At 39.7% G+C, this 24,969-nt stretch overlaps 1 protein-coding gene across 3 annotated transcripts in view; it reads left to right on the top strand.

The window, feature by feature from the left end:
• The first annotated feature begins 1,610 nt into the window (after window positions 1-1,610).
• Window positions 1,611-24,969, top strand: part of LOC126292153 (uncharacterized) — a 45,348-nt gene continuing 21,989 nt past the window's right edge. The window contains exons 1-3 of one of the 3 annotated variants that reach the window (XM_049985993.1): window positions 7,666-7,959; window positions 9,823-9,898; window positions 11,373-11,489. The gene's annotated coding sequence lies outside the window, so the exon portion shown is untranslated. Of the gene's footprint in view, window positions 1,852-7,657; window positions 7,960-9,822; window positions 9,899-11,372; window positions 11,490-24,969 lie in introns of those variants that run through there. The other 2 variants (XM_049985994.1, XM_049985992.1) reach the window with 2 other exon arrangements.

Genomic DNA, 24,969 nt, shown 5'->3' with positions numbered 1-24,969 from the left:
GGTGTTAAAGTCCATGGAGAAGAAATAAAAACTGTGAGGTTCGCCGATGACATTGTGATTCTGTCAGAGACAGCAAAGGACTTGGAAGAGCAGTTGAACGGAATGGATAGTATCTTGAAAGGAGGATATAAGATGACCATCAACAAAAGCAAAACGAGAATAATGGAATGTAGTCGAATTAAGTAGGGTGATGCTGAGGGAATTAGATTAGGAAGTGAGACACTTAAAGAAAGTAAAGGAGTTTTGCTATTTGGGGAGCAAAATAACTGATGATGGTCGAAGTAGAGAGGATATAAAATGTAGACTGGCAATGGCAAGGAAAGCGTTTCTGAAGAAGATAAGTTTGTTAACATCGAGTATAGATTTAAGTGTCAGGAAGTCATTTCTGAAAGTATTTGTATGGAGTGTAGCCATGTATGGAAGTGAATCATGGACGATAAATAGTTTGGACAAGAAGAGGATAGAAGGTTTCGAAGTGTGTTGCTACAGAAGAATGCTGAAGATTAGATTGGTAGATCACATAACTAATGAGGAGGTATTGAATAGAATTGGGGAGAAGAGGAGCTCGTGGCACAGCTTGACGAGAAGAAGGGATCGGTTGGTAAGACATGTTCTAAGGCATCGAGGGATCACCAATTTAGTATTGGAGGGCGGCGTGAAGGGTAAAAATCGTGGAGGGAGACCAAGAGATGACTACACTAAGCAGATTCAGAAGGATGTAGGTTGCAGTAGGTACTGGGAGATGAAGAAGCTTGCACAGGATAGAGTCGCATAGAGAGGTGCATCAAACCAGTTTCATGACTGAAGACCACAACAACAACAACCTAAGTACATCACACACATCCATGCCCGAGCAGGATTCGAACCTGCTCGGCTCCAGACTGCAGCGCCTATAACCGCACGGCAAATCCGGCCGGCTACTAAAAATTGACGAACAACTAAATAACGTCGGAAGTTCGATATAAGTTCATGGAAATACACATGTCTTTTCATCATACCACGTTTCATATGTAATATGTACGACATAATATGCCTAGTGTTGGAAAATAATACAAATTAAAAGAAAACATGAATGAGATTCCATCCAATGATTACGTAGCTCGGAAGCTAACACACATAACCGCCACCGTCCCGTGCTCAGGGCCATAAAGCAGCAGTACAGCACTGCCGCGTGAAAATTTTCTTGAAATTTTCTCGCAGTCGCCTAAGTAGTACCCCTTACTGCTTGAAAACTACGTTGTCCTAATGGACTACTAAAAGTGTACAAAGTTTGAAGTAAATCCATGATCGGCACGTCCTGAGCTCCCTTTCATAGTTGGGAAAAGACGTCAAGGAATAAAGAGAAAGCCGTGGGTACCGTAACAGGTAAAACTAAAAAAAGAGCTAATGCCTTTATGCCTTTTTTTGTTTAGTTGGACGAATTTTCGTTTATAAAATATGTGTCTTTCACTCTCTCTGTGTGCCATGTGAAGCTATTACCGAATCTTGAAAAACCGTTCTTTCCCTCCAAAACGGTGAAGGTCATTACTGTAGGGAAGATGAGCGTTTTCAGAAAGCGGCCAATCAGCAGACTTCGCGACAACCAATCGGAGCGCTGGCAGGATTACACTGCGAGAGGGGACGAACGCTTCCGGCCTGCTGTTGGAAGAACGCGCGTCCGAATTCCTTTCGCGATTGCGTTTCTCTGTAGTTTGCTTCACTACTGCGCTACAGGGATTAGTTCCTTTGCTTTCCTCAACACCTGCCGCGCGGGAGATTCGGAGGTGCGAGAGTTTTATTCTTTCGCCTCAGCATCTGACGTCTGCCAACGATTCAGCACTGACTTCCCCGAAGATTTACCGCAGGAGACGGGTAAGTGATTAAACAATTTGTGATTTGCGGCACTGAATGAACTCACCATCATTGTTACTGTAACTGAAGTATTTTTAAGTGGTGGTGGTGGTGGTGGTTAGTGTTTAACGTCCCGTCGACAACGAGGTCATTAGAGACGGAGCGCAAGCTCGGGTTAGGGAAGGATTGGGAAGGAAATCGGCCGTGCCCTTTCAAAGGAACCATCCCGGCATTTGTCTGAAACAATTTAGGGAAATCACGGAAAACCTAAATCAGGATGGCCGGAGACGGTATTGAACCGTCGTCCTCCCGAATGCGAGTCCAGTGTCCTAACCACTGAGCCACCTCGCTCGGTATATTTTTAAGTCCAGTCTGCTTAAGATGTTATGAGTATGGCCGCTTTTCAGGAAGAAAAATAATTTTGCACAGCGGCAGTTTTTGCTCTCTTTTCTTGTCATTCGGAAGATCTGTTACGAGTCCATTATAACTACCTGTGAGTGGCGTTACCATTCTTTCTGAGGACGCCACAGAAAATGAGAAAAAGTTAGTACTGCGCACTGACTTAGATGTGTGTTTAGAAGACAGTAAATGGTACCCAGTTGTACTGTCGACGCAACTCACAATTATTAAGTTCTGTAAACGTAATTCTGTCTTACGGTTGAAACAAGAAGCTTTTGGACATGGTAGCTCTTCTAAATTTTCAGAGTTTCTGCCTCATGCAAGGCATAATTACTTTAAATTCCTTTTATATATTTTTTTTTTATCGAGAGATGCTTCAGGACTTTACGAACTACCTTCAGTGGTCTTCCTTTGTTACTCTGTCACCGGTAGCGCTGTTACTACTGGTAGAATCATGTAGTATACTTGTCATAGTTTTCGATACTATCGTCTTGTTAAGACGCTGTTTTAACTATTCGAACATGAATTTTATTTTAAGACGAAGACGTATCGGAATACAGTGTTTGCGGCGCCAGAGCCACGGTGCATCAAGTTTTAATGCCCCATGTTTTGTGTCCTGACAGAAGGGAAACAACTCCACCGACGAACATGCTGGTCATTTAAGGCGATGACGAAACATGAGCACGAAAATCGCTCACATTTCGTGTGGCGTCAGAGCCCTTCCCCAGTATAATTGAACGTAGTTTTCATCCTGATTTTTAGTAGCTGGCTCATTATTAGTTCCGCGATCGACCGAATTTTTTACAGCTTTGCACTGTTTCGTCAATTATTTTCACATGCGACAACGGTATGACAAGCTCTGCTACGAATTGTATGTGACATTTTCTGTTCCTGTGGCTACCATTATATAGCTTTTGCTTTCCGTTTTCACCAGTACCACTATTTTGTGAAAGAGCCGCGCTGTTTAACGCCCATCAGTTTAAATCGATCCGTCAATCCTTTTACGATGAAAGCACGCTTTCTGCCGTAATTTCCCGTATGTTACACAGCACATGAATTATTGCAGCTCAAATTCAAATGGCTCCGAGCGCTATGGGACTTAACATCTGAGGTCATCAGTCCCCTAGAACTCAGTATTACTTAAACCTAACTAACCTAAGGACATCACACACATTACATTCATGCCCGATTCAGGATTCGAACCTGCGACCGTAGCAGTCGCGTGGTTCCGAATTGAAGCGCCTAGAACCGCTCGGCCACCGAGGCCGGCTATTGTACCTGCAGTAATACATGAGATGAAGGCAGAAAATTCGTGGCTTGAAATAAAATGCGGTTCCAATGGTTAAAACATAGATAGTAAGCAAAATAAATGTCTTAATATGTGTATAGCCTACGACGGTAGACAAGAGAACTGTCACATGTATATTACAAGAGACTGTCGGCACAAAGTAATTAATAGCGTAATAGGAGGCAGAATAATAAGAAAAGATGAAGATATCATATAAAATGCTGAAACATGTATGCTAAAAGAAAAACAGGCGAAGTATAACTTGCTTGTGGTCAAAAAATCTAATTGAGTCATCGTAATCCTTATACAGTCATCTTTGAGCTTCTTTGAAGATCACTCGAGTTGTTTCTTGTGATTATGAGTGCAGTTGAAGCTATTTAAGTGTAACACCTACATTGTATAAGTTGCTAACCGTAATTCATCTTCTTTACCCTATGGTCAGCCTATTGCCTGTAGATTTCATTTTCGTTAAAACACTTCAGGAAAAGTAATTTTGGTCGCTGCCTCAACTTTTTGCTGGGTCTACCTGTTTTGTGTTTTCCTCAACTCTTTTTCTTTTTTGCAGTGATTAAGAGTGACTAAAATGGTTCTTACTATTTTCACGTTAACATTTCAGTCGTAAACCTATTTGATTTCGTAGGAGGGGGGGGGGGGGGGGGGGGGACGAGGGATGCCTAAAATTTTCTGGTATATTTTCTATATCGAAAGATCACCCACTCATTTCCTCGAGCTAAATCTTATAATGTATAAGCTGCCCCCTTCATTTTCAAAACCAAAATGGCTGACACAGAAATCCTGGGAGGAGCCTATTTATGAAGGGCGTAGAAACGGAGGAATCACTACCTAAACCTCAACCAAACCAAACACATGCTTTTGGTTGCATACGTAGACCTCAACCAAGTGAAACTCTTGAGTTAGATTGCACAGCCGTAGCAATTAAATCCTAAAATGAGCGCTAAATCTCGATAGCATGTTTTATTATTCTTTACCATCTGTCTATCATAACCGAAATTTGCGGTTTTAGGCTCACTTCTTCTGCTTGTTAAAAAGCTCTCTTTTTGTACTTCACATGCTCTAGGTACTGGATGCCTAAAACTACTTTTTACTAACCCAAGTTACAAACATATATCGGTACGAAACGGAAAAATAAATTTCATGAGAGGACATACCTCTGAACAATATCTACAAGTTGATGACATTTACTTTCTGACAAAAGTCCAGCCTTTGGCGGCATTGATATTGGTAGAAATGTAAACGTACAGAATCAAAACCGGACACGTACAGATAGAAATAAGTGACCTCTCTTTCTGCTCAAAAAATGAAAGGGGAAGTGACGGCATGCAATTTCGGTATTTATGTAATAACTTGTTCTTGAAACATTGACAAGTTGTTTTTCTGTGAAAGTTATACATTTTTCATGTTGTCAAGTAAGTGGTTAAAACAACCACTTACTTCACACAGTCTCCAGATTTTGAAAAAGTATTCAGTAATACCCCGATATTTCCATGGGTTTCTAGTAAATCAAAGTACGAAAAACATTTTTTTTTAAGTTTTAACATCCCAAAGCACGAATTTTACTTGAATGCAATTTTTCCATTTGCATTACAGATCAGACATGGATACTTATAATCTTTAGAAGGAATGTTAGTTACAGTGTACATGCAATGGTTCTTATAGGTCACTCAAATATTCCAGTGAATGGTGGTTACCACCTCTCTCCCCCACAGGTGGATTGAGTCACCAGAAACCAGCCAATAGCAGGTCGATGTGGCGAACAGTCAGCAGACATGGAGGGAAAGGTGTTTTAAAGAAAACTGGTCCGATCATTCCTTACAGCCATCGCGATGGTGCAAAGTGATTGAGACCACTTCTGGGCAGCTTTCTACTTCGCACTAACTACAAATTTTTGTAATAGCATTTTCCTGTTCTTGGGAGTGCAGTAAAGTGAAAAAATTGGACTTTCTACGATTCCACGTGACATTTGTCACCTAAAGTAGTATTTTTCGTCGATTTCCACATTCAGAGCTCTTCCCCCCACTCTCCCCTCTCCAGGATACGAAGTGGCGATGTGGCGGCCAATCAGAGAAGTGGAGGGGATAGAGGCTCCACAGAAATGCCCTACCTTTGTCCCAGACTAGCATTGTGGCAGTGACAGTCGGAGAGACTGTACGTCCTGTTCTGGTTGGCTGTTGAACTTGTGCAACTTAGTTTGGTTTCTTACTGCCTGCTCCTGTTGTTAGTCTCACAGTTTTGTCATATTTTTGGGCTCTTCTTTCCATCTGTCAAGGCCATGAGTGCTAATTGTTTATCTGGATATGGGACATTCGTGATCGACATGCACTCTTTTTAGCTTGGCATTGGAGTGAGGGCAGGTTTAAGGCCAACGACCAAAGACTGGCGCCGATTCGTTCAGAAATTATACATCAGAGCGGGGTAAGTGTCTGAAAAAGCAGTACACTGTCTTTACACTTGAAAGTGTCGTTGCTATTTTACAGAAAATATATCGAGTAACCCAAGAGCAACATTGGGTGTGGCAGCTGATAACATTGTGTGTGGCAATATTCTGTGAACCAAATAATTTCACTCAGTACCTTCATAATTTGTGCTATATTATTTTATTAAAAAGATATTATGTCAGAAATATATAACTGCTGTGGTGCTACCATTACTTGTTCAGAGCACACCACAGGAGAGAGATGAAGTCTTTAGACTTGCAATACCATCCATTTCCTTGGTTTTTTTTTATAAATAGAAAGTAAAGTATTACTATCATTCATTTCCTTGGATTTTGCTTTGCTAAGACACTAAAAGTTTAAAGTTTTACCATCTTACGTGAAGTATTTCAATATTGCAAGTGCTATTTGTGTCAGCAACTTTGGGTGCAACCAACTAATTTCAGTCAGTGCCCACATAATTTAGTTGTTCTTTTTTTAAATAGATAAATAGCTTTATCGCAACATTATTTACATACTGTGGTGCTACTATTTTTCATCAGAGCACACCACAGAACATGGACCAGGTCAAGAACGCAGGCTGCTGACACTAAACTTACGTTACAATTCTTGAAATACTTAACAAATGTAATAATGCTCATAATCAATAAATTTCCAATTCCAACCATAATAATTGTTTTTGATACAGTTTTATGTAGGCTTGACAATTTAGTTTATTATGGTAGATTTGCATTTTGGAAATCATGTAATATTCGAATTGATTTTATTCTTATTAAACGATTTTAGTGACTGTGTCCAGTTTTGTGCAGAACGTCAGTGTATGTGTTAACTTGCAGACGTGAATGTTGTGATATTCTAGACCTCACAATGTGGGATATGTGACAAGTTGATTGTGAATTAGGATGATCCTCCATGATATCTTCGACATGTTTTAAGTCTAATGAAAAAGTCCACAAAGGTGCTTTCAGACTCCCTAGTGCACAACTAAGGTTGTATTTATCACGGATATTCAGACTACAGGGCAATTATATTAGTAGACCACATTTGGACATACTTCCGAGAGGACAATCTCTTGAACTGAAATTTATTGCTGTATCACTTAAATAATTTTTTATGTTCTTCTCCTTATTTGCAGATAAAAATAGAGTCAAATTGTGGAACTTTTGTTCCCAAAACAAGAACCATTTATATAAGCTGATTTAAAAATGTTGCTTATGAAGAAAATTCTAATCAGTTAATTAATGGGTTGTGTAACTGGGAGCTTGAAACAAATATCACATGTTATAGGATGTCACTTTTTAGTGGCTATGTTGTAGCCCAAACAGCAGAATCTTTCCAAAGTCAATAATCATCTTAATATAGAACCAAAATAACAAGCTCAAGATTTTACCAACAGAAGAGGTTTAGCAATAGGAATTCTGTCAGTTGGGCAATGACACAATAAAATTGTACAACAAGTATTTATTGCACTGAAAAACACCATTCTTAATTTTTCTCTCGAAATATTATAGGGTGGTAATAATCGAGCACACTTCCCCTTCTCCCACCTTAGATTCCACCTCCCCCTTCCCCCACTCAGAGCTCTTCCCCCCACTCTCCCCTCTCCAGGATACGAAATGGCGATGTGGCGGCCAATCAGAGAAGTGGAGGGGATAGAGGCTCCACAGAAATGCCCTACCTTTGTCCCAGACTAGCATTGTGGCAGTGACAGTCGGAGAGACTGTACGTCCTGTTCTGGTTGGCTGTTGAACTTGTGCAACTTAGTTTGGTTTCTTACTGCCTGCTCCTGTTGTTAGTCTCACAGTTTTGTCATATTTTTGGGCTCTTCTTTCCATCTGTCAAGGCCATGAGTGCTAATTGTTTATCTGGATATGGGACATTCGTGATCGACATGCACTCTTTTTAGCTTGGCATTGGAGTGAGGGCAGGTTTAAGGCCAACGACCAAAGACTGGCGCCGATTCGTTCAGAAATTATACATCAGAGCGGGGTAAGTGTCTGAAAAAGCAGTACACTGTCTTTACACTTGAAAGTGTCGTTGCTATTTTACAGAAAATATATCGAGTAACCCAAGAGCAACATTGGGTGTGGCAGCTGATAACATTGTGTGTGGCAATATTCTGTGAACCAAATAATTTCACTCAGTACCTTCATAATTTGTGCTATATTATTTTATTAAAAAGATATTATGTCAGAAATATATAACTGCTGTGGTGCTACCATTACTTGTTCAGAGCACACCACAGGAGAGAGATGAAGTCTTTAGACTTGCAATACCATCCATTTCCTTGGTTTTTTTTTATAAATAGAAAGTAAAGTATTACTATCATTCATTTCCTTGAATTTTACTTTGCTAAGACACTAAAAGTTTAAAGTTTTACCATCTTACGTGAAGTATTTCAATATTGCAAGTGCTATTTGTGTCAGCAACTTTGGGTGCAACCAACTAATTTCAGTCAGTGCCCACATAATTTAGTTGTTCTTTTTTTAAATAGATAAATAGCTTTATCGCAACATTGTTTACATACTGTGGTGCTACTATTTTTCATCATAGCACACCACAGAACATGGACCAGGTCAAGAACGCAGGCTGCTGACACTAAACTTACGTTACAATTCTTGAAATACTTAACAAATGTAATAATGCTCATAATCAATAAATTTCCAAATCCAACCATAATAATTGTTTTTGATACAGTTTTATATAGGCTTGACAATTTAGTTTATTGTGGTAGATTTGCATTTTGGAAATCATGTAATATTCGAATTGATTTTATTCTTATTAAACGATTTTAGTGACTGTGTCCAGTTTTGTGCAGAATGTCAGTGTATATGTTAACTTGCAGACGTGAATATTGTGATATTTTAGACCTCACAACGTGGGAGATGTGACAAGTTGATTGTGAATTAGGATGATCCTCCATGATATCTTCGACATGTTTTAAGTCTAATGAAAAAGTCCACAAAGGTGCTTTCAGACTCCCTAGTGCACAACTAAGGTTGTATTTATCACGGATATTCAGACTACAGGGCAATTATATTAGTAGACCACATTTGGACATACTTCCGAGAGGACAATCTCTTGAACTGAAATTTATTGCTGTATCACTTAAATAATTTTTTATGTTCTTCTCCTTATTTGCAGATAAAAATAGAGTCAAATTGTGGAACTTTTGTTCCCAAAACAAGAACCCTTTATATAAGCTGATTTAAAAATGTTGCTTATGAAGAAAATTCTAATCAGTTAATTAATGGGTTGTGTAACTGGGAGCTTGAAACAAATATCACATGTTATAGGATGTCACTTTTTAGTGGCTATGTTGTAGCCCAAACAGCAGAATCTTTCCAAAGTCAATAATCATCTTAATATAGAACCAAAACAACAAGCTCAAGATTTTACTAACAGAAGAGGTTTAGCAATAGGAATTCTGTCAGTTGGGCAATGACACAATAAAATTGTACAACAAGTATTTATTGCACTGAAAAACACCATTCTTAATTTTTCTCTCGAAATATTATAGGGTGGTAATAATCGAGAACACTTCCCCTTCACCCACCCTAGATTCCACCTCCCCCTTCCCCCACTCAGAGCTCTTCCCCCCACTCTCCCCTCTCCAGGATACGAAATGGCGATGTGGCGGCCAATCAGAGAAGTGGAGGGGATAGAGGCTCCACAGAAATGCCCTACCGTTTTCTCAGAAAAGCATTGTGACAGTAACAGTTGGAGAGACTGTACGTCCTGTTCTGGTTGGCTGTTGAACTTTGTGCAACTTAGTTTGGTTTCTTACTGCCTGCTCCTGTTGTTGGTCTCACAATTTTGTGATATCCTTGGACTCTTCTTTCTCTCTGACAGGGTCATGAGTGCCAATTGCTTATCTGGATATAGGATTCGCTTGTGGATCATTGGGTAGTTTTACTGGAAGTGAGAGGTAAGTGACTGAACTTACAGTTACTTAGACTGTGACTTTGTTCAATAAGCATGATTATCTCAAGTTCTTATGTGATGACCTTTGAAGTCACATAGAATGTGTGACATGTCTGAAAGAATATTTGCAACAATACATATTCATACAAAAGATGCAGCTCAAGAAAGTCGAGGTGACATGGAATTCTAAAAATGCATCTTCTGCCATAAATTACGTTTTTCATGGGAACTTATTTGGATGATAGATCAATCATTTGTCAGCTTGTGACAATTGCACCTCCACTTCATATGCATAAAAAAGCGAACCCGAGTTACCAAAAGTATTTCTCACATTGGAGGGTTAAAAAATGCTCACATAAATTTGGTAGTACTTTATAAGAGGTGGCAACTGTGTTGCCCATTTACTGTCACCAAGAGACTACAAAGTCCTACAGTTTGCTGGTTCACTATTTTACAAGGACAATTTTATTGGCCAGTCTGTAGCTGATGAAGGATTTATTTTGAAAACGGACATTTCATAACTACACTTATTGGCTGGTCTGTAGCAGAGGAAGGATTTGTTTTGGAAACCGACATTCCATAACTACACTACCACACAGACCAGTGGTAACGCTGTGTTTCAGAATGACAGCTTGCATAATTGCAGGAATAATTGCTTGAAATTGTGGCTGCAGCTCAGAAACTAGTCGTCTTCTACTCATATCTCTTACCCAGAATGCTCTGTGATTAGGTGGACACATTTTTCTACCTCTATGTAATTTCATCTAGTTGTTAGAGGCAGGTACATTTTTTCTTCCTCCAGTGTCCAGCAGTCTTTATCATTTTACAAGGTAAAGCCTTGATGATAGTTGAGCTCCAGTTACTGTCATGCCAGAAACTTTCTAATTAGATTATGCTATATTTTCACAGAAAAGGAAAGACATAAACATTTATGAATAAGTGAAAATAGTCGACGTTAAAAGTTATGTACCAAATTACAAGATATAAAACACATTATTAAGTTGATAGTTCATATCTAATGAATGTAACGTCCCAAAATAGGAATATTACTTGCATAAAATTTTTGCCATTCGCAATACGGTTAGTGATAGATGCACAATGTTAGTTTGAGTGTAAATGCAATTTTTGCTGCTGGTCCCTCGAAAATTCCAGTGAATGGTGGCTGCCACCTCTCCCCTCCTCAGGTGGTTCTGGATCACCAGAAACCAGCCAATGTCTGGTCGACATAACGAACAGTCAGCTGACATGGGGGGGGGGGGGAGGTGATTCACAGAAACCTATCGTTCCTTGCAGTCATTCTGATGGTGGAACTATGTGAGACCACTTCTAGCCGACTGTTCTATTTTGCACTAGCGAAATATTTTTGCAATTGCTTTCTTCTGTTCTTGGGTGTACAGTAACGTGAAAAGATTGGACTTTATACCGTTTTGCATCGCACTGGATAACGACAGTAGTGTTTTTTGTCGATTTTGTTTTAGGACATTCCTGGTAAGCGGTATGCACTCCTTGTAACTGGACAATGGAATGAAAGCAGGTTTTCGGCCAACGATCAAAGATTGGTGCTGATCTGCTGATGAATTGTTCATCATAGCAAGGTAAGTGTCTGAACCATCAGTACACTTCTTTTAGACTTAAAAACATCATTGTAGTTTTACAATAGAAATGAGTGTGGCAGCTGTCCTCCGAGTCAAGTAATTTCACTCACTGTCTTCATAGCTTGTGCTGTACTTCTTTTATTAAAAGGATATTATGTCAGAAATAGATAACTGCTGTGGTGCTACCATTTTTTGATCAGAGCACACCACAAATTACAGATAACATTTTAAGACTTGCAGTACCATCCACTTTCTTGGGTGTTTTTTGCAGAGACAATAAAAGTTGAAAGTTTTACTGTTTTGGTCAAGGATTTCAATACTTTAAGTACTATTTGTGTCATCAACTTTGGGTGTGTCAAATAACTTCAGGTAGTACGCTCATAATTTGAAATTTTTTAGAAGTATATGGTCCTTCTCTCAACATTATTTAAATACTGTGGTAGTACGCTCAGAATTTGAAATTTTTTAGAAGTATATGGTCATTCTCTCAACATTATTTAAATACTGTGGTGCTATTATTTTTTGATCAGAGCACACCACAGGTAATGGACCAAGTCAAAAATGCAGGTTGCCGAGAGTAAAATTCAGTTACAGCCCAAATAAAGGTAGTAATTATACATTTTTGTAGATTCATTTGTAGTACATAGTGCAGGTTAAATGTCAAAATACAGGATTAATACTTTAACTCTCCAGAAGCTTCATAGCAGATAGCAGGCACAAATCACTCTTCAAACCCAACCAACATTCACTCTACTGTGTTTCATTTTTCTGTTCATATCATTTTGCACTAATCTGCTTTTAAATACAGTTCATGTTAATAGCTCTCTACATATTATATGAGATTTATCAAGCCTTTTATACTACATACTCCTTGAAATAATAATGCCCATAATTAATAAATTTCCAAATCCAGCCTTAATAGTTGTTTCTGGTGGAGTTTTATAAAAGGGTGGCAGATTAGTTCTTGAGGTAGATTTGTATTTTGAAAATCATGATATGTTCAACATACTTTTTGTTGTTGTTCTTACTAAAAAGTTTTGTGAATATGTTGATTTTTGTGTATGCCCTTCCTGCCAGATGTTTGTGTCCTCCCTTGGGTAAGGGTGTGTGTCTTGTTCTTAGTGTAAGTTAGTTTGAGTAGTGTGTAAGTCTAGGGACTGATGACCTCAGCAGTTTGGTCCCTTGGGGACTCACACACATTTGAACATTTTGTGTGTGACTATCACTATATGTGCCAACTTGCAAGTCTGAAAATTGTTATATTCTAGTCCATCACAACATGAGATATGAAACAGATTGGGTGTGAGCAGGAGTGATCTATGGTGGTTTCTTCACCTTCCTTCAAGTGTAATGGATATGTCCACAAAGGGGCATTCAGATTCCATAGTGCACAACTAACATCGTCTTTATCAAGGAGATTCAGACTAGAGTGCCATTTTAGTAGTAGAGATAAGTGTAGCTGCAGAACTTCTGTTTCCAAGACAAAAAGCATTTACGTAAGTTGGATTAAAAATGTTGTTTATGTAAAAAATTCCAATCAATTAATTATTGGGTTTTGTAAAAGGTGCTTGAAACAAATATCAGATTTTATAGGAGGTCTTTTTTAATTTGGTTTGTTGTAGTCCAAACAGAAGAAATCTTTATGTAGTCAATAATCATGTTCATACCAAACCAAAAATATCAAACTTAATATTTTACAAACACGAGCTCTGTCTGTTGGGCAAAGACAAGATAAAATTCTAGGAGGAATATGTTTGAACTGAAATAATAGCATTCTTAACTTTCCTCTTGAAATATTATAGGGTGGTAATAATCGAACTCACTTACCCTCCCCTCTTCTCCCACCATAGATTCCACCTCCCCCTTCCCCACTCAAGGCTCTTCCCCCCACTCTCCCCTCTCCAGACTTCAGGCTACGAAATCGTGATGTGGCGGCCAATCAGAGAAGTGGAGGGGATATAGGCTCCCCAGAAACGCCCTGCCCATTGTCCCAAACAGACATTGTGACAGTGACAGTTAGAGAGAGTGTGTGTGTTCTATTCTGGTTGCCTGTTAAACTTTGTGCAACTGAGTTTGGTTTCCTATTGAAAACTTCTGTTGTTGGACTCACAATTTTGTGATGCCTCTGGACTGTTATTTCCGTCTGACAAAGACATGAGTACGAATTGCTTGTCTGGATACAGGATTCGCTTCCGGGTTGTTGGATAGTTTTACTGGAAGTGAGAGGTAAGTGACTGAGTATACAGTTCATTTCACTGTAGTTTTTTCCATAAGCATGATTATCTTATTGAATATTTTAAGTGATGACCTTTCAAGTTACATAGGGTGAGGTCACTTTAAGTAAATTTACAATTATTTATACGGCGGCCTCTTAATTCTCCCACAGAACATTTATGTTCCGTCATTGAAGCCTGATTGCATTTTCAATTTGATTGTTTTCACATGTTCTCTTTCATATAGTTCAAACATACTCGAACTTTTTGGTAGTTCTACCCCTGTCTGAAACAATATTCGAAATCAGACATATTTCTTCAAAGGAGGCACTTCAGGAAAGTCGAGGTGAGATGGAATTCTAAAAATGCTACATTTGCCATAAATGACGTTTTTCTGGAGAACATTCAAGAATGATAGATCAATCATTTGTAAGCTTCTCTCCATTGTACTTCTACTTCATAAACATTAAAAAGTGAACTTAAACTGCCAACAATATTTCCAAGACTGCAGAGTTACAAAATACATAAATCTGATAATACTTGATGGGGCATGGCAACTGTGTTAGCCAATTATTGTCACCCAGGGACTACAACTTTCTATGGTTTCTGGTTCATAAACTTCCACATTACTTTGCAAGGATAATTTTATTGCTAGGTCTGGAACTGACGAAGGATTTGTTTTGGAAACTGATGTTCCATAATTACACTTATTTTCTATTTCGTTTATTTATCTTTCACACACAGACCAGTGGTAATGCTATGTTTCATATTGACAGATTGGATAATTGTAGGAATAATTGCTTGAAATTTTGGTTGTAACCCAGAAACTAGTCATTGGATAAATAAACAAAATAAAAAGAGAGTGTACATGTCTCAAATGTTTATTTCCAAAACAATGTGTTCATTGGCGTTTTAAATCATAGATGCTCAATGTCGATATATACAGTTAAGCAGTTACGTCTGTATTTAGCAGTGCAGTTGTTTCATGTGTTTGGCGGTTTAATAGATATCAATCTTCTTCTCATATCTTTTACCAAGAATGCCCTGTAATTAGGTGGACATGTTCTTCTACTGCTGTTCAATTTCACGGAGTTATTAGAGACAGCTACACTTTTTATTCCCTCAGTGTTCAGCAGTCTTCACCATTATACACGGTAAAATCTTGATGATAGTAGAACTCAATTTACTGTCATCCCAGAAACTTTGTATTTAAATCATACTATATTTCCATAGAATACAAAAAGTATAGTCATTTGTTAACCAATACAAATATTTGGCCTCATTACTGGATTGTTTGAAAATGCTTTAGAACATTCAGAAACATTCATCAACATCCAAGAATAACAACATTTTTGCTTATGAACTACATTCATCGTCTTATTATTTGATGAGTAGATATACAATAAATTCTTTAGGTTTCCCATTCTAGAGTAAGCTACGTGTAACTGCCTGTGAATAAAGATTGATTCTTTTAAATTAATACTACAATATATTAATGTTTATCTTTGTGCCTTATTTATTGTAATACTAAATGTTAATCAGTCCTTTCAATGAAAATGTCAGTTCATTAGGTATGAATGGACTTCTTTCAATAAATGTTTGTTTTCTTTATCTTTTCCTGACTTTATTTTTACTTCAGTTCCTTTTTTGAGAACACAGTCATTATTATTATTCCAGCAGGTAATCTTGGTGAATCTAAATTTCTCAACTAAATAATTTGTGATTCTATTTTTAATCCTGATACTTGCACTGAATTCAAACTTTCGGTGAGAAAATAGATGATTTAGGTATTTTTTCCTCACCAGGAACCTTGTCTTGAATTTTTAAATTGATGTCATCAGCTACTTTGTTTTTCACTGCTAAAAGGCTCATTCAGATAACCAGCTTGTGTAATTTTGAACGACATTTGGAAGAACTTTAACAGTTGATTCAAGGGGACTGTTGAGAATGATATATAAATCACATCTTAGTCCAATTTGGACACTTACAAAAGCAGCTACGTGAACGTCTTCGCCCATTTGTAAATACTTTGCCAAAATGTCTTGCTTCAACACCATTGAAAAGTCGAACTCCCATATTTGTTCTTGATTGTACTTCCTTCACTCAAGCCAGAGAAATGGCTGTTTCAAAAATGCACTGAATTCATTGCTGGAGTTGATTCTGGAATAACAGGAAGCATTTGCCAACAATCTCCAGAAAGTATAAGCAATGCATTCCCATTAAATCTAAGTTACTTCAAAGATCTAGAACGTTCTATGCTCTTGTGGAAGACAGCAGTCTCCAGGATTCCAGTAGGAACATTCTGGCCAGTCTTGGCCACTTCAGCACTCAATCCTTAGCTGCTTCACCGACTTCCTACAATAGTTGTGGTGGCATCTTTTGACATCATATCTTCGAACTCAGCCTCTGTATTTCCAAACCAAAACCTTCTTCGTGGATGGAGGTTGGAGAACTACCACATAACCCCCATGGGGCTGCAGAAATGGGTGGCAGAGTTATAGTAGTACATATAGATAAACCATATTTACATTTAGACTGGTTGACCTTCCGGACATCCATATCTATGTAACTAACTTTGCAGTTTCAAAACAAAACCTTCTTCACGAATGGGGGATCGAGGGTTACCACACCATTTAACCCCCATGTGGCTGCGAAATTCTCCTGCACAGTTTTGATGACACACACAGACACACCACACTTAGTTTTAGTAGATATATTGATATATTATTATCATAATTTATAACGATTGCATCTTTTGAGATTTTATGACATGTTATTGTGACTCCATGAAACAAATTTTATTATAAACAGGTGCCAGTCAGATAATCCAATATCATTAGCTGAATTTCCATTCAAACCATTTTCATCTTTGAACTATAAGAACATCTGCAACTATTATTAACTCTGCAGGTGATGTTTCTGGCTTGAAATCTGGTGTTTTTCCCATTCATTATGAATGAGTATATGTTATGACACCAGATATTTGCTTGTGCAATCCAGTCAAACAAAAAAATCATTATCACCATATGAGGATGGACTACCGAGATTGGTGAAAAGAAATGTAACAAATTTATTTCTCAATTGAACCGCAATGTATTTGGTCTAGGGATCTTCAAATTTTTGTGCTCCACCATAAAATAAATTTGATTCCAACCCTGTGCAGGGCTCAGTTACAGCACAAATAACCTTTTCATGTCTTTTCCCCAACTCATTTCCTGTAGTTAGTAAACAAAAAAACTGTAGTTGCACCTGACCACTCCTCGGTAACAATCTCGCTCTCTTTTTCAATCACAGCAGTAAATTTGTGGGTAACATTTTGTCCTGTTGCAAGATCGTTTTATTTTCCATAATAATTTTGGATTTTTCCATTTCAACATCTTAGTCCAGTAAGTTTTTTCATTTGAGGCAGTTTGGTGTGTTCCAAAGCCCAGTCACAATTACTCCCACTGTTTTTGTTTATGCATGGATACAGGGCTACGCTGAATTTAAAAAGATGAGGTAATTTATGATGTGTACTTATTTTTGTTTGAGAAGACGATTTTTCTGCTTGATGATTAGCTAACTGCACTGTTATTCTGACGAATAAGTGAACAAGCGCGTTGTTTTAAAAGATCATTCATAAATACTGAATACAGTATTTTAAAAATGAAGGACTGGATCCTAATACACATGTTAATGATTTTCTACCTGAAAATGACAGTGAAGTCGAAACTCTGCAATCTGGTGTAGAAAAGATTCAGTTTGAATACAAGCAGCCATACAGACAAAATAGTTCCATTTGATGTTACTTTCCCTGTAGACGAAATGGTTCTCCAATTTTTCGTTGCACTTTGACCTTCGACACCCGACTGTATTGACTGTAGTTTTCTACGTAATGGCGCTTCCAAATTTCCTCTAATGTCACATAATCACAGATGTCGCTTTCATCTCATTTCGTCTTTCCCAAATTTCATTTCATTTCTTATTTTCAAAACACTTTTTTTACTTATTTCCGCGAGCATCTTTACTGTGCCGTTAATAAACTTTTTCAACACAGATCTTTTTTTAAATTTTTTTGTGTTTTTCTTTCTCTAGGAAGAGCGAGGCGTTTGTACGTAACGTTGGCGACAGCCCCGGATGGTGCACAAGTCCCGCCCATTCACCCCCCTCCACACCAATCCATATCCTAAGCTCCGCCCATAGTCTGCCGCATGTTCCAACATCAAAGTTGTTTGTATCACAGATATTCCAGTCATAACAAGGGAGAAAATCAGTAGTTAGTACGAAATACAGTTTTTCCGGTACCATTGTGAAAAGAAATAGAAATATGTTCATTGAATATGTGAGTTGAAAAATCATCAATAAGAAAGAAAAATAAAAATGGTATCCACACTGTCTATTTTATTCCATGAGCTTTCATCTGCACTATATCAAAAAGTCTGATATTTGTTAACTGCAGTGAGCGCAAATTTCCGTCACCTCACGTACTGTAAGAAATTCTGTTGGGAAATATTAATTGGTAGTATCGCCAAGGATGCTGTCCATTATCTCGATTGTCTAAAGTCAATGTTGTGCATAAACAAGGCAAAGTCGATGTCTTGGTTTGTTTCTGATTACCTCATTAAGACTAAAGAATATAAGAGTGGGACAATGTAGAAATGCGTAATGCAAGCAGTCAGATATTTATACAGTGACATTCTTCATTAATATTTGCCTGTGTAATGGGTGAATTTGTACTTGTGAACCCTTATGAGTGCTTGTTTATAGCAGACACGAGATTACTTTGAGTTCTTCTTCAGTGTTTGAGAGCTCAAGAGCTGCCTATTGCTAACATATGCCATAATTTCGTCAGTGTCATTCCTACACATCTTATCGTACTTTAATTTCTGTTAGATATTAGTTTTGACAGCAGTTGGCCACAACAGTCACGATTAGGTACCTTGTGTATGATAACTTTATTGAGAGTGCATATCTATGTTTAATTTTGACAGTATTACAAAAACTGCTAAGAAGTACTAACAGCAAAACACTGGTAGTATGAAACAAAAAACGATGAACAAAAACACGACAGCAACGAGGACTACCAAAGATTATATTGATGCGCTCTTGGTTGGTGTGGAGGGGGGTAAATGGGCGGGGCTTGGGCAAATGTCCGGGGCTGTCGCTAACGTTTCCTGGCGTTTGCATAATGACCCATGGTATAGTCAGGGTTTTAGCAGCCAAATACAGGGTGAACTGGTAGGGGGGGGGGCAGGGAGAATTCTAGTTGGGAAAAAAATTGAGCAACCAGAAGGGGGGAGAGGCATGGGCGAATAATGTTATGTCAGTGACCGAGTCAAATTTACAAAGAACTTGGGTAATTGAGCCCACTTAGGTACGGTGTTGACTCCTCTGGTGTAGATGAATGCTCAGTTTCGACTCAGAAGGACGTCATAAAGTTGTACCCTCTCCTGTGGCAAGCTGGCCCACAGCTGTTGCAACTGTTCCTTAATAATCTCGATACTGTCAGTGGGACAGGGTCAATGTCCGAGCTGGTCTCGCGTGTATCCTAAGGGGGAGAGATGTGGGAATCTTGCTGCCCAGTGGTGTACCTCAGTATCATGGAGACACTTTATACAGACACGTGTCATGTGTGGACAAGTATTGTCCTGTTGAAAGATGGCAGCCTGATACTGTCACATGAGGGGCAAGACTCACGGATGTCTGATGTCACTAACAGCTGTGTCCTTAAGTTATACCTGATGACCCCTCTCTCCTCCTCTTTCCCCGACCATGACGTTTGGAGAAAGACTGATGTGCTTCTCCACAAGAGTGGGACCTCTCCCCTGTTCACGACTACACTCGCCAATGATGTCCATCCGGAGTTAGGGAGAAATCCAGCTCATCGCTCAACACAATGAGATGCCATTCATCAGTAGTTTGTGCTTCACACTCATAGCATAACTCCAAAGGCAACCGTTTGTGTTGTGGTGTGGTAATTCCCTCGTCAGGCTGCTGCCAGTTTCCAGTCAGTGGTGCAGGATGACACAGAATATTAAAACAATCCATTACTTTTCCTTGGATAGCAGGCAGAGTTGTGCAGGGTGTAATCTCCCCCTCCTTCCTTCATCCCTCTATTATCCACATTAAACAAGATACAGTCTAAGTAATTAATAAGCGAAGTCTTTTATGAAGGCTTGAGAGGAGTGAAGATTACAATAAACTTTCAAGTTTACTTAGCTTCTCATGTTGAGATTGATACAAATCTGCTTGTCCAGGGCTCTGATTCTTGAAGCTGAATATGTAACAGCAACCATTAATGGTTGAACTGTGTAAACATTCACTTGAGCACGAACAACTGCTACAATTCCGCACTGCATTGATAATGACCTGACACAGGTCGAAATCTATTCTGCGCTGTGTCTATAAATGTCATATTAAAGCAACTTAATTCTACGACTGATTGCTGCTTTATCTAACCCAAATTACAGGGATGTTATTGTCGTGTAACCACTCCACCACAGGCCGTGTATTATAAACAGATGCTCGACCGTGTTGAAAGATGGAATCGCCATCCCCGAATTGCTCTTCAACAGTGGGAGGCAAGAAGGTGCTTAAAACATCAATGTAGGCCTGTGATGTGATAGTGCCTCGCAATACAAAGGGTGCAAGACCCCTCCATGAAAAACGACCACACCGTAACACGACCAACTTCGCCATCCCCGAATTTATATACAACAGTGGGAAGCAAGAAATGTTAAAACATCAATGTAGGCCTGTGCTGTGATAGTGCCACGCAAAACAACAAGGGGTTCAAGGCCCCTCCATGAAAAACGAGCACAGCATAACACCACCACCTCCGAATTTTACTGTTGGCACTACACACGCAAGCAGGTGATGTTCACCAGGCATTCGCCAGACTCACACCCTGCCATCGGATCGCCACTTTGTGTACCGTGATTCGTTACTCCACACAACGTTTTTCCACTGTCAATCGTCCATTGTTTACGCTCCTTACACTAAGCGAGGCATTTACTGACGTGATGTGTGGCTTACGAGCAACCGCTGGATCAAGTTTTCTCACCTCCCGCCTAACTGTCATAGTACTTGCAGTGGATCCTGATGCAGTTTGGAATTCCTGTGACGGTCTGAATAGACATTTGCCTATTACACATTACGACCCTCTTCAACTGTCGGCAGTCTCTGTCAGTCAACAGACGAAGTAAGCATGCACTATTTTTGCTGTGCGTGTCTCTTTACGTTTCCACATCAGTATCACGTCGTACACAGTGGGCCTAGGGATGTTTAGGAGTGTGGAAATCTCACGTACAGACGTATGACACAAGTGACACCCAATCACCTGACCACGTTAGAAGTCCTTGGGTTCCTCGGAGCGCCCCATTCTGCTCTCTCACGGTGTCTACTGAGGTCGCTGATACGGAGTACCTGGCTGTAGGTGGCAGCACAATGTACCTAATGTGAAAAACGTATGTTTTTGGGGGTGTCCGGATACTTTTGATCACATAGTGTGTACTCTGCAAGACAATATGATAGGTTACATAGTACGCCAGTATTAATAATTTGTAGTTTCATTTATCAATTGAACATATTTACAAAGATATTAGAGATTTCAAGGTGTTTCATTTTCAGAACAAAGACACGAGTGTGCAAACTTAGCAACTTTATATTCCGTTCCGGTAAATTCCTGATTCCTTACAGAATCGATCTCCCGTATTAATACAGCATTTAAGTCTGATTACTTAACAAAAGATATTTGGCGCTAAGAAAGCGAGAAAATTTTTAGAAAAGGTTTGAAATTATGTTTAAGGCTTGTTGGAAGTCGCTAAGTGGTCTCATTACCAAACACTGGATGAGTGTGGTTTGAGTAATTCGTGCTCCGTTTCAATCAAAAGCTATTTCTCATGCATCTCAATGTCTGTGGGGAAGTTCAAAGAAGAGGAGCACAGTTTGTATCATCGAGAAGTAGGGACGAGAGTGTCACGGACGTGATACAGGTGATTTTTGTTGCGGCAGGACCTTCTCGTCAAATTTCAGTTACCAGCTTTCTCCTCCGAATGCTAAAATACGAGGGTGGTTTGAAAAGCTCTAGGAACTGAATAGAAAAAAAGTATTTACATAACTGAAACTTTTCTAGTTTTCAATGTAGTCTCCTTGTAGGTTAATGCGCTTGGTCCAACGATGTTCCAGTGCCTTAATTCCATATCGAAAACGAGTTTCCTCCAGGCCTGCAAAATAGTTGTCAACTCCGGCTATCACTTCTTCGTTTGAAGTGAATCTTCGTCCACGAAGAAAAATTTTCGGTTTTGGGAAGAGACAGAAGTCTGACGGAGCCTTCCTACCAGGTGAATAAGGCGGGTGTGGCAACAATTCATACTTTAATTCGTGTAATTTTGCCATGGCATCGGCACATGTGTGCGGGCGCGCATTGTCTTCTCGCGGCACACATCTTGAAGATTCTTCAGTTAAAATGTGATATACCCTTTCAGATGACATCTGGCAAGTGTGAGCAATTTCACGCACTTTCGATCGGACATCCTCCATGACCACTTTGTGAACTTTTGCAATGATTTCTGGAGTAGTGACACGTCTTGGCCAACCACTGCGTGGATGATCATCTAATCTCTCCCGACCAAATTTAAATTCAGTTGTCCACTTGGCAACAGTTGAATATGAAGGAGCAGAGTCCGCCAGTGTATTTTAGAAATCAGCATGAATGTCCTTTGCTCTCAATACCTTTCTTTACGAAGTACTTAATCATGCTCGAATCTCGATTTTTTCCGTCTTCTCAAATCACTACGGGGGACAACATAGCCACGTCACCGCCACGGCTCTCTTCCCACTGACGTGGCACGTGTGTACAGGCAACAGTCCAATGAATACGTTGTGAAGAACTCCTAGCCCTAGCGCTGACCTCTTGTGGTGATTCGGAGAACTTTCTAAACCACACTCGCATTTTGTTGACGCTGATCTACTTGCAAGGGAACCTCCCCATTGCACCCCCCTCAGATTTAATTATAAGTTGGGACAGTGGATAGGCCTTGAAAAACTGAACACAGATCAATCGAGAAAACAGGAAGAACTTGTGTGGAACTATGAAAAAAAGAAGTAAAATATACAAACTGAGAAGTCAATGCGCAACGTAAGCAACATCAAGGATACTGCGAGGTCAGGAGCGTCGTAGTCCTGTGGTTAGCGTGAGCAGCTGCGGACCGAGAGGTCCTTGGTTGAAGCCTTCCCTACAGTGAAAAGTTTACTTTCTTTATTTTCGCGAAGTTATAATCTGTCCGTTCGTTCATTGACGTCTCTGTTCACTGTAATAAAGTTTAGTGTCTGTGTTTTGCGACCGCACCGCGAAACCGTGCGATTAGTAGACGAAAGGACGTGCCTCTCCAATGGGAACCAAAAACATTTGATCGCAAGGTCACAGGTCAACCGATTCCTCCACAGTGAAACACGCCTGATATATTCTACACGACACTGGTGACGGCATGTGCGTCACATGACAGGAACACCTAACTTGTATACTTTGCGAATGGGTAAAAAGATACTTCTACCTTGCCCGATATAGGTTTCCTTGTGGATGTGATAATCACTCCCAATAAAGTGATGAAAACATAAGAGTTTGTCACATAAGCTGCAACATATGAATGCAACAGTTTCACAGTCGCACAGTTTTCCCTGTGCTCTGTCAAAACATATGTTTTTAACGTTTTCAAATTCGTCCGTGGGTAGACCGTCAAATCCTGCATATGTTGAAGCATATCTGCACATGTCCTGAAATTTTGGAGAGCGAAGTTGGTTACGTGTGAGTGCCTGAGCTTTGATAATTGTGTGAAAATAAAAAATTAAAATTTTTCCCGCGAGGGAAGACTGGAACGAAGAACCTCTCTTTCAGCAGCTGCTCACGCTAACCACGGGACCACGGCGCTCCTGCGAAACATTGTCCTTGTACCGTTCATGTTGCTATCATGCGCATGGACTACTCAGTTTGTATATTTTGCTTATTTTTTTCATAGTTCCGCAGAACTTCTTCGTGTTTTCTTGATTGATCGGTGTTCAGTTTTTCAAGGCCTATCCACTGTTCCAACTTATAGCTAAATCTGAGGGGGGTGCGATGGGGAGGTTCCCTTGTTAGGGAGAAACGATCGTAATAAAATACAGGAAATCAGCTCTCGCACGGAAGTATATAAGTGATCTTTTATTCCGTGCGCTGTTCGAGAGTGGAATAATAGAGAATTAGTGTGAAAGTGGTTCGATGAACGCTCTGCCAGGCACTTAATCGTTGTTTGCAGAGTAACCATGTAGGTGTAGATAACGCTCTGTGAACTTCCACTAGCTCACTGTTTAGAAGGTGTGAAAACGAGACGGCGAAGGGCTGAACGTGGTCTTGACGGGAATTTTGTGCGTTGTTTTGGCCGTAGAGTTTGAGAGCCAGCGTTAGTGTGCGTGTTTCAGCCGGCAATCGCATCGGCGGACAGCGTTGGTTCCTTGCGGATGCTCTCACCGTTGCATGGCGAGCACTGCGTCAAGCGCGCGTCTCATAAATCACAGCCAAGCATGCAGGCGGCCGTGTGTGTCGGCGCGCAGGCCTTTCGAAGAAGCGTTGCCCAGTTCTACCGCCCCGGACCACTTCCGGTCTAAGTGTGGAGTGTGAGCGGGCCTTATCTCTCACCTCGCTTATAGCCACAAAAATTCCAGGCAGTCTCGTACTGTAGACGCAACCGCTGGCAGCGTTCGTCATTTCTCTGTCCTTTCAAGTGCACGTACACCTCTTCTTCTCCCTTTACGTATTGTAACCTCAATAATGTGGGCGAAAAAAATAGTGTAGGGAGCACATTGTGCTTATTTGGGAGCGATCTAGATGCTTGTTAAACAATAAACTGGTATGATACTTCCTGGCAGATTAAAACGCTGTGGCGGACCGAGACTCGAACTCAGTTTTAATCTGCCAGGAAGTTTCGTATCAGCGCACACTCCGCTGTAGAGTGAAAATTTCATTCTCGAATAAACTGGTAGCCAAGATCGCAGTAATTCTGTTTATTTCATGATTACCGCTTTCGGCGAAACTAAAGCCGCCATCATCAGACCTTAAGACACATACAGGTCCTAAGACGATGATGGCGGCTTTAGGTTCCACGAAACTGGTAATCATGGAATAAAAAGAATTCCTGCGATCTTGGCTACCAGTTTGTTGTTTTACAAGAAAAAAATCGCAAAACCAAAAAATAATCAGTGTAGAGTAATGAAACATTTGGAATACAGTTGCCTAGGAAACTCATTTAAGTGGT

This window comes from Schistocerca gregaria, chromosome 9, assembly GCF_023897955.1.
Source record: "Schistocerca gregaria isolate iqSchGreg1 chromosome 9, iqSchGreg1.2, whole genome shotgun sequence".
NCBI classification, from domain to species: Eukaryota; Metazoa; Arthropoda; class Insecta; order Orthoptera; family Acrididae; genus Schistocerca; species Schistocerca gregaria.
The sequence above is the reverse complement of the archived record's forward strand: the minus strand, read 5'-3'. Positions and strand labels throughout refer to the sequence as shown.